The following is a 9,859-nucleotide window of genomic DNA, read 5'->3' on the forward strand; positions in this document are numbered from 1 at the left end:
AGCGATGGAGTCAGCTGACTATGCCGAGGCGCCGGCAACCACAGCCACTCGGTCTTGGAAGGGTTGAGCCTGAGTCTGTTCCTCCCCATCCAGACCCGTACGGCCTCCAGGCAACGGGTCATCACGTCAAGGGCATCGTTGGGGTGGCCTGGGGTGGAAATGTACAGCTGCGTATCATCAGCGTACTGATGGAAATCCAATTATATGGATTAAATGCCATATGATACTTCTCAAACACCTGAAACCTGTCATTCTATAGAAATATAACAGGTTTGGTTTTTTAATAAGTCTGCTCTCAAGGTTTTGCTTTTCAACATATTGGATTAACTGTCTCAGAAGTGAAAACTGGGCTATAAGTGAAGGTTGTCAATAGGTAATTGTATGGCTATAAGTGCCCTGCTTATTAATTTGTACAGTACTATTTCAAAATGCATGAAACAGAGAAATGGGAAAATAAGGAGCTGTGATAATCATGGGACACTTTTCTGTCCTGTATTCTCTAAGCTTCTTTAGATGACCTCAGATGCAATGAATGCCTCCATTCAGGAAACTCCATTCTTCATTCTTCTTTTTCCATTTCTACTCTCCAATAAAATATATTCTGTTTGCAAGAGCTTGCTAAGTCCTAATTGGGCTGTTTGGTTCCCTTCCCCTTCCACATCATTTACTATATGCTATTTTTCCAAAAACTATTTTTATTTTCACAAATCTTGGATTTCCCCCAATTCTGCTGATACTGTTCTGTCATGTGCAGGTGGTGCTGTTTTAATTCATATAAAACATAATATTTATTTGTGCTGCTACATGCAATAGTACATTTGTTGAATGATGAATATTAATATTGCACCACTGATACAGTTCAGTATATAGGCAATATATAAGGACGTGGGCCCACTGTCATGAATTGTAGTTGGGAAAGGGGGTTTGTGCTGTCACCAAGCGATTGTCCTAATTATTTCTATCCTCTGGGCTTTCAGGTACCACATGGATGCAAGAAATTGTGGATCTAATACGGAACAAAGGTGATTTGGAAAAGGCACACCGGGCCCCCATATACGTGCGGATCCCATTTCTAGAAATCTGCTCTCCACCTCCTATTCCTTCTGGTAAGGCCAAGAAGCATAGCCATCTTCATGTCCGGCCCTAGGTTTTGAATACATAGGCTGTTGGACTGATGTTGTCTTATTCTCTGCTTCTCCTTCTTCAGGAGTTGATAAATTGGTGAATGCTCCATCTCCTCGTGTGATCAAGACCCACCTCCCCTTCCAGCTTGTCCCTAAAAGCTTTTGGGAAAATAAGTGCAAAGTAAGTTCATTTAAGACTCCCTTGTATCTTTGTTCCACTCCTCAGCCCTACTCGACTGCCTCATGCATTATCATTCTCTTTTCTATCCCATCACAGATGATCTACGTTGCTCGCAATGCCAAGAATAATCTGGTATCCTATTACTTCTTTGACCAGATGAATTTAACCCAGCCATATCCAGGGACCTGGGAAGAGTATGTTACAAAATTCATGGAAGGCAAACGTGTGTGGATACCAGTGGCCAGCAGGATTCAGAGACAATAGCTCAAACCACTCTGAAATGCCAAAAATGATTTTTAGAGTAAATATTAAAAAGTAACATAGATACATCACATCCATTCAGCTTGCCAGGCATGATCCCCCAAAATAATATGGGATGGACGTCCCTGAGCAGGCCTTGCATATCTTTCTAAGTCTTTTGAGCTGCACCACAGTTCAAAATATCAGAATAACAGATATAGAAGGGATCTTGGATGTCTTCTAGTCCAATCCCCTGCTCAAACAGGAGACCCTATACCATTCCAGACAAGTGGCTGTTAAAAGCCTCCAGGCATGGAACACCCACAGCTTCTGAAAGCAAGCCATTCCACTGGTTAATTGTTCTGACTGTTAGGAAATTTCTCCTTAGCTCTAGGCTGCTCCTCTCCTTTATTACTTTCCATCTATTGTTTCTTGTCTTGTCTTCTGGTATTTTGGAAAATAGGTTGACACCACCCCCCCCCCCCCCTCTTCTTTGTGGCAGTCCCTCTGGGGACTGGGGTTTGCTTCCTTTTTATACTTTTCTTAAGGAACAGTGAGGGCACACAGTAGTACCTTAAATAAGGCATCCTCTTCAGCAGACAACATTTGGGGATGGTCTGATGGTTGATTTGGTCAATATATTGGGGAGTCCAAGAGCTAACTCTTTGCTGAAAATATTTTTAGGGGAAATATTTCTAGTATCTAGCCCCTTGGCTCCCTTTCTTAGCAGGTGTTAGATCAGAGAACTTGGGTTGTCCCATTTATCTTAATTAATTAAGCAATACTATATAGATTTAAAAGCAAAGTTGATTTCTCGTACAATGATGCAATCGCCAAAGCTTGTTCAGCAATTCCTTTGAAATCCACATGTGAGCAATTTGCAATACCAACTTGGCTAACCTACAAGCAATTTGCAATAACTGATTGGAATATCGATCCTATGTGTGCTGAAGGCCAAAAGTGGATCACATCTCCTTGCCAGTCTTATGAAATGTCACCACCAAAATTTTGTTTTGGGACACAGATTCTTCATGGGGAGTTTATTCTTACTCAGGCCCTGGAGATAAATAAATAAAAATGATACCAGAATTCTGTTTTGGAGGCAGAGAATTGCAATGTTAGGCCAGTGGTCTTTGCCTTATACAGAACTGTTCTTGAATAACTACTTGGAAAATAAGAAATGCTTTTCTTTTCATGTCTGGTGCAGTCTCTTTTTCTATGTCGTTCTTGTAGCTTGTCATTTTTTAAAATTCATTTCTGGATCAGTCTCAGTCTTGTCCAGCAAAATTTGCTCCTCTTCTATAGCATCTTTTAAATACAGTCTATCTATAGAGGCAGACAATCTTAAAATTATTGTCTGGATCCATTGGCTCAGATATTGTATCCTTCAATATTAAAATATTTTCCTGCATTCTGCATTAGTAAGTCAATTTTAAGTGTTCACCTCCTTAATTGTAATCTTTACAATTCTAGTTCTTTCTAGTTCTGATGTCCAACCTTCAAAGTCTCATGCTGTCATGTTTGTTTGTTTGTTTTAAAAAAATCAAAGCAAAAGCATTTTCCCACAGGAAGAATTCTTATAATTAATTCCAAAATCCTATTTCAAATTCACCTAGACCTCAGTCCATTTGTAACTTGATAAAATCAAAATTCCAATCAACCTTTTGCTGTTTATTCCCCCCCCCCCATTGTTTGAGTCCTTAAACTTTCATTTAAAACTTGTTTTGCTAACAATTGAAGGAAACTCACCCTGAACAGTAAAATACTGATCCAAAAGTTCCTAACAGCTGAAAAGCAGTTAACAAGTGACTTTGAAAGTGATTGGAAAAGGAAGTACATAAACCTGGTGTCTCTTTTAAAGGCACTGATCATGGTTTGAGAAAGATGGCTATTCTCTCATCTCCCAGAGTTCTAAAACCACCAGAGACCACTGTCTTGTGGTCTTCTCATGAGGAGCAGCTGTCTGGAGTACCTGTGGGTGATCTCAAGTCCTTTCCTTATCCAGAGATGAATTACAAAGAGTTGATCTACTCAGTAATTCTTCATTCCACCAGGATCATTGGCTCTATTCAGTTTATCATTCTTTCTGTGGGTAATCCACTTCTAATATCCTGCCATGAACAATGCAAAAGATTTCCAGGCAGTCATGACTCAAAGGCTGTCAAAAGTTTCTTTAACTGTCATCCACACCTTTTTTTCCATAAGCTGATTTTCTCTCATCTGCTTCCTCCTATTTTATCTACCCTTTAAGTCACTGGGTTTAATATTATTTGCTGAAAAATTAACAGTGCCAAGGGATTTGTTGTCTCTACAAACCTTTCAGGAGTCACATCATGTGTGACTTTCAGACTATATTGTGTACCAAATTTTAATTTGTTCAGAATAAGGAAACTCCATCCTAAGGTAGTTTTTATTTCACTGCAGCACTGGATACTGGCTCAGATCATAATTTTTTTTATTGGGAACTGCTTTATATAACCAGGAAGCCATTGGTTTTTCTAGTTGACCCTTGTTCTATTAACTGACAATTATTTTTGAAGTTTCAGAGAGAGAAGCATGTGTCGCAGTCCATTCTGGAGATATGAGGTCTGAAACCCCAAATTCACTTAACCAATTTAACCTGCTTACAAATAATCTTTTTATTATTATTTCTGCAAAACATTGAGCCATAGATCAATCAAATGGTCTGTGTTCACACCTACTTGTTAAGCCACTGAAAACAGCCAAGGTTGAGAATAATCAAGCTTAGCATGGTGTGTAAATGCAGTTTCTAGGCTTGTGTGAAAACAATCTTGGCTGCAGAGATGATGCACTCACAATAGTCTTTTTTCATCTATAATTATTTAAAGTAAGAGTTTTATTCTGTTTTGTATTTGATTTCTCTTTCCATTTCTCTTAAAAACTGGTTTCTGTTAGGGAATAGTTCAAGTGTTAGTTGAAGGAGAAATTGTTTGCAAATGTTATATTTTTAGGGAGAAGGGTTTTAATTAGGGTAATAGAGCAGATTGATCCATTATACATACACACAAACTTTCAGTTGCCTAAGGAGCATGTTTGTTTTTCATTTTTTAAATGTAAGTAACTTTTGGAAATTACTGTTCTCATCATCGGTTCCATGCTTCTTCTCAGGTGATGCTATTTAGTTAAAATATGTGTAGGTGAGCTTGATTAAAAATATAAATTGTTCCAAAAGTGTATATTCACCTATGCAGATTTAATTAAGCAATAGAATGATAAATGAATTAAGACTCCAGTATTATATGTGCAGCTAAGAGAGGTTGGGGTTTTTTTTGTTCAGTTTTCAAACTGAGCGCCTACATTACCTTTTGGATAATCATTCAGGGATTAGTGTCAGCTGAAAATGGGAAGAGTAAGAGCTATATCTCCTTCTATGGTTGGGGCCTTGACGAGGCGAAGGGGCTTGTGGGCGTAAATGAAATTGTGGGCTATGTTGTCAGACATGTATATGTCCAGAAGGGTCTCCCAAGGCAAACAGGCCATGATAGATATCCCACCCAAACTAACAACAATCATCACATCTGCCAACCCGCATTGGACCAGCGTTGCAGATTATGGTCTATTCCTTCCGCATGCCAATACAACCTCAAAAATGGCCCTCGCCTCAGGACCGTATTGGTTGGAAACATGCAGAAGAGGCCTTCATCCTGCAGTGGATAGACAATGGCTAAAATGATGAAGAGTCATATAGACGCCTCTCTTGCACATTCATTTATGCCCAGTTCACACTATATGTCACTCATTGTAATCCCTTACCCATTGCAGGTAGTCCTCGACTTACAACCATTTGTTTAGTGACCATTCGAAGTTACGGCACTGAAAAAACTGACATGACTAGTTTTCACACTTACAACAGCGTCCCCATGGTCACGTGATCAAAATTTGGGAGCTTGGCAACTGGCATGTGTTTATGGGATAGCAATAGCAATGGCAATAGACTTAGACTTGCATACTGCTTCATAGTGCTTTATAGCACTCTCTGTAACCCTTTTAGCTGGCTTGAACAAGCAGTCAATGGGGAAAGCAAGATTAGCTTAACAACCACATGATTCACTTAACGGCTGCAGTGATTTCGTTTAACAACTTTGGCAAAAAAGGTTATAAAATGGGGCAAAACTCCCTTAACAAATGCCTTCTTAGTAATGGAAATTTGGGGCTCTATTGTGCTCAAGGACAACCTGTATTTCATCACTTCCACTCTTCCATTCATTCATGCTCCTTTCTGCAGTACCACTTGTTGTGTCCTGGGCCTGATGAGGAAACTCAGCAGGCCCAGAAAGGTTGCAAATGGTCCCGGGCACTGTAAAAGCTGCCCGGGACCAGACAGAGCGGCGCCAGCCTTGTGTGCATGCGCAAGGTGCGAAGAAGAGGAATTCCTATTGGTTCACTCTGTCCGGGTTTCAAGCCCTATAAAAGGCCTGCGTGCCTTTTGCTTCTTTGCTTGGAGTTGGAGAAGGAGAATAAAGAGTTGTGATGGTAACCATGTGTCTTCATCATTCGTACGCGAACGAAGAATTTAACACTGGCGACGAAGGTGGGATCCTTTGCAAGCTTAAGAAATGAAGTAAGGACTTACCCAGGAAGTCCTGACGAGGGAAGACGGTGTCTGCATCAGCGTCTCAGCCTGCCAGTACAGCGTTGCTGGGGGGTGAGCTCGGCTAAAGGACCCTTTCCCAAACATCAGCTTGCAGAGGAAGCGATTGGTGAAGGTCGTAAACTTTACGATGTCGAAGATTGGCTGCTTGACTGATTTTGATGTCTCCCACCCAGAGAGATGGAATTCCTATGTAGCACGGGTGGAGAATTACTTTAGAGTAAATCAGATAAGAGAAGACGGCCTGAAGGCAGCAACTCTTTTGTGTGCCTGTGGACAAGAAGCTTTTGACATCATGGAAAATCTGGTGGCCCCTGCACCTCTCGAGTCAGTAACATATGCTGATCTGAAAAAGATGTTGAAGGAACACTTCCAGACGAAGTTATCCGTCATTGCTTGGAGGCACGCGTTCGAGCAGAGAGACCAGAGGCCGGGTGAATCTGCTGCGGACTTTATTGCTGCCTTAAGGCAAGCAGCCAGGCCTTGTGAGTTCAAGGATCTGGAAGAGAGGCTGCAAGATCGCTTCGTTTGTGGCTTAAGGAGCAGAGACTTACAACAGAAGATCTTTGCAAAAGAAGATGTTTCCTTCCAAGATGCGTTACGAGAGGTGGCAGCTGAGGAAGCAGCAGGCGGGGCTGTGAAGGCCTTGCGGCTCGCCAGGAACCCTCCAGACACAGCTACCGTCCATCAAGAGGACGCTCAAGAAGGATCGGAAGCAGATCCTGAAGAGGAGGTGGACAGACTTCACCAGCCAGCTGAGAGGAGGCAGAAGGGATGTCCGAACAAGGCCCCAGCATCTCAATGCTTCAATTAACACATTCAAAAGGATTTGCAGTAGTAGTGGCCTTCGAGTTAAACTCAGGCCATCGAATCTAATACTCACTGATTTTCAAAATTCTATGGTGTGTGTTAAGAGGGAGGCCACCCTTAGGGTATAGCATAAGGATTTTGAAGGTCTCCTAGATGTGGTGGTAGTTGGGGGTGAACGTACGAGTCTTATTGGACTCGATTGGTTCGAGGCTCTGGGAATCCAGGTAACTGGGCTGCACCATTTGCAAACTTTGAGCCTTGCAGAAGTCTGCAAGGAGTTTGCAGATGTGTTTAGTTCAGAGCTAGGATCCTACAAGGGCCCCCCCATTGCGCTACGGTTAGACCCAACTATCACGCCCATCAGGGTCAAGCCTAGAAGGGTACCTTTTGCCCTCAAAGGTAAAATAGATACTGAGCTGGACAAATTGCTCCAGCAGGGCATCTTAGAACCTGTGGATTCTAGTCCATGGGAAACCCCCATAGTAACGCCTCTAAAGGCTAATGGGGAAATACGTATATGTGCAGATTACAAGTGTATACTGAATAAGGCATTGCAACAGCACGCTTATCCAGTTCCTGTTGTAAGCCACATCCTGGCCTCCCTCAAGGGGGGGCGCATTTTTGCGAAACTTGACCTGGCACAGGCCTATCAACAGCTACCTGTTGATGAGGCAGCTGCAGAGGCCCAGACTATTGTAACTCACAGGGGGGCCTTCAAGGTCAAAAGACTGCAATTTGGGGTAAATGTAGCCCCTGGCATATTCCAAAGTGTCATGGAGAGCACACTTCGAGGTATTCCTGGGGTCTGTCCCTACTTCGATGACGTCCTCATTGCTGGGGAGTCATCTCAAAATTTAGCAGAAAGGTTAAGGGCTGTCTTGCTTTGTTTTTGAAAAGCAGGCCTTAAATTAAAGCAGGATAAATGTAAGATAGGAGTCACTTCAACTGACGTCTTAGGTTTCAGGATTGATGCCCAAGGCATTCACCCTGCTGAAGCCAAACTGCAAGCTATTCAGCAGGCCCCAAGCCCAAAATCCAAGAGTGAGCTGCAAGCCTTCTTGGGACTCTTGAATTTTTACCATGCATTTCTCCCACATAAGGCTGCAGTGGCAGAGCCGTTACACAGGCTCTTAGACAAGCAGGCTCCATGGCAGTGGACTAAAGTCCGTGACAGGAGTTTCAATGAGGTTAAGGCCTTGCTCACTTCCAATGCTGTTTTAGCGCATTTCAATGAGCAACTGCCTGTTTGCATCGCATGTGATGCATCTCCTTATGGGGTGGGAACAGTACTAAGTCATCTGAAGGCTGATGGGACACAAGTCCCTGTGGCCTACTATTCAAGGACTCCGGGTTTCAAGCCCTATAAAAGGCCTGCGTGCCTTTTGCTTCTTTGCTTGGAGTTGGAGAAGGAGAATAAAGAGTTGTGATGGTAACCATGTGTCTTCATCATTCGCACGCGAACGAAGAATTTAACACCACTCATCTGTTTCATATAAATCTGTCACCCTTTTGTTCATTTTCATGCCTCCCATTCCTCCCATAGAAATACATTCTGTACATGTATCCCAATACACTATGTACAGGTATCTCCTTTCGTTTTTGTTTTTTGTTTTACTTTCTACTCCATCCAGCTCAAAGTCTAATTCCCATTGCTTTCTCAATTACTTCTCTCCTCTCTTTTGCCACATTTGCTTTGAAAACCTTATTGGGATATAAATGCCATCGATTCCTGTGAGATTGACAGGTAAGTGACCGTGCATTATTGCACTGCTTTTTTGATTAACTGATTTTTATTAAATGAATGATGACCCTTGTTCTTTTTCGGTCTTACTTTATTTGTGACTTAGTTCCCTGGGGATCTTGGTATGATCATGTGCGACGTTACTGAGATGAGAAAGATAATCATCGCATTCTCTTCATCTTCTATGAAGACATGAAAAAAGTAAGTTCCAAGTGGTAGAGAAACAAAATCCACATAAAAGAGGAAGTTCCAAGTGATGGAGAAATCCTTTAAGTGTTGTACAATCTTAGGGATTAAGCAAAGATCTGAATCACAGTTTCTTAACAGTATCAGTAGATTATTATTTTCATGTCCTGCTTAAGGGGTTTCAGAGGTACAGTATTTCATTGACTGTTGTGGAAAACAGGATGCTGTGCTAATCAGTAGCCTGGTGCCAGTGATTCTCCCAGTCCTCAAGCAATGCCTACAGCATCCAACAATTTTTATACACAGCCACACCAATGAAATTTCATGAAGTATCTAAACCTCATAGCTTGGGTGAGAATGAAAACTTTCCAATAAGGATGTTGAAATCTTATGAGATCATAAAGTTTTCACATTAAAGATTATGAAATGTTACTTCCTTTTTTTAAATAGTATTTTTTTTTAAAAATTGTAATTACAACAGTAAAACAATAAAAATTATTGTAATTGGAAAAAAGAAAAAAGGGAAGAGTAGAAGGTGCAAAAAAGGATGAAAAATAGAGAGAGAAATAGAAAAAAAAAATCAGAATATCGTAAAGAAAAAGAAGATAAATATATAAAGAAATTACTTCCCACCTTTATCACAAGTATAAACAATTTTAATAACTTCTCACCTACTCTTAAAATAAAACAAATTCTTCCCATATCCCATCTCTTATCTTATTAACAAATCCATAAAGTCCATTAAGAGATAATAACATATTGAGAGTTGTCCTCCTCTAACATGAAACTTTATCAGAATAACTATGAAAAATTGTGGAGATCAGTACAAAAAGACTTATCAATGTGGAAAAAACTTCATTTTTCTTTGCTGGGTCGCATTGCGGCCATTAAAATGAACATTTTACCTAAGTTTCTTTTTCTATTTCAGATGATACCTATTTTAAAAAATGAACTTAACCTGAAAG

At 41.0% G+C, this 9,859-nt stretch overlaps 1 pseudogene; it reads left to right on the plus strand.

The window, feature by feature from the left end:
- LOC107289888 overlaps positions 1-9,859 on the plus strand; it is a 22,074-nt pseudogene that overhangs the window by 1,158 nt on the left and 11,057 nt on the right.

The sequence above is a fragment of the Protobothrops mucrosquamatus genome, unplaced genomic scaffold (assembly GCF_001527695.2).
Source record: "Protobothrops mucrosquamatus isolate PMUCROS unplaced genomic scaffold, P.Mucros_1.0 scaffold780, whole genome shotgun sequence".
In the NCBI taxonomy this organism is placed as follows: domain Eukaryota; kingdom Metazoa; phylum Chordata; class Lepidosauria; order Squamata; family Viperidae; genus Protobothrops; species Protobothrops mucrosquamatus.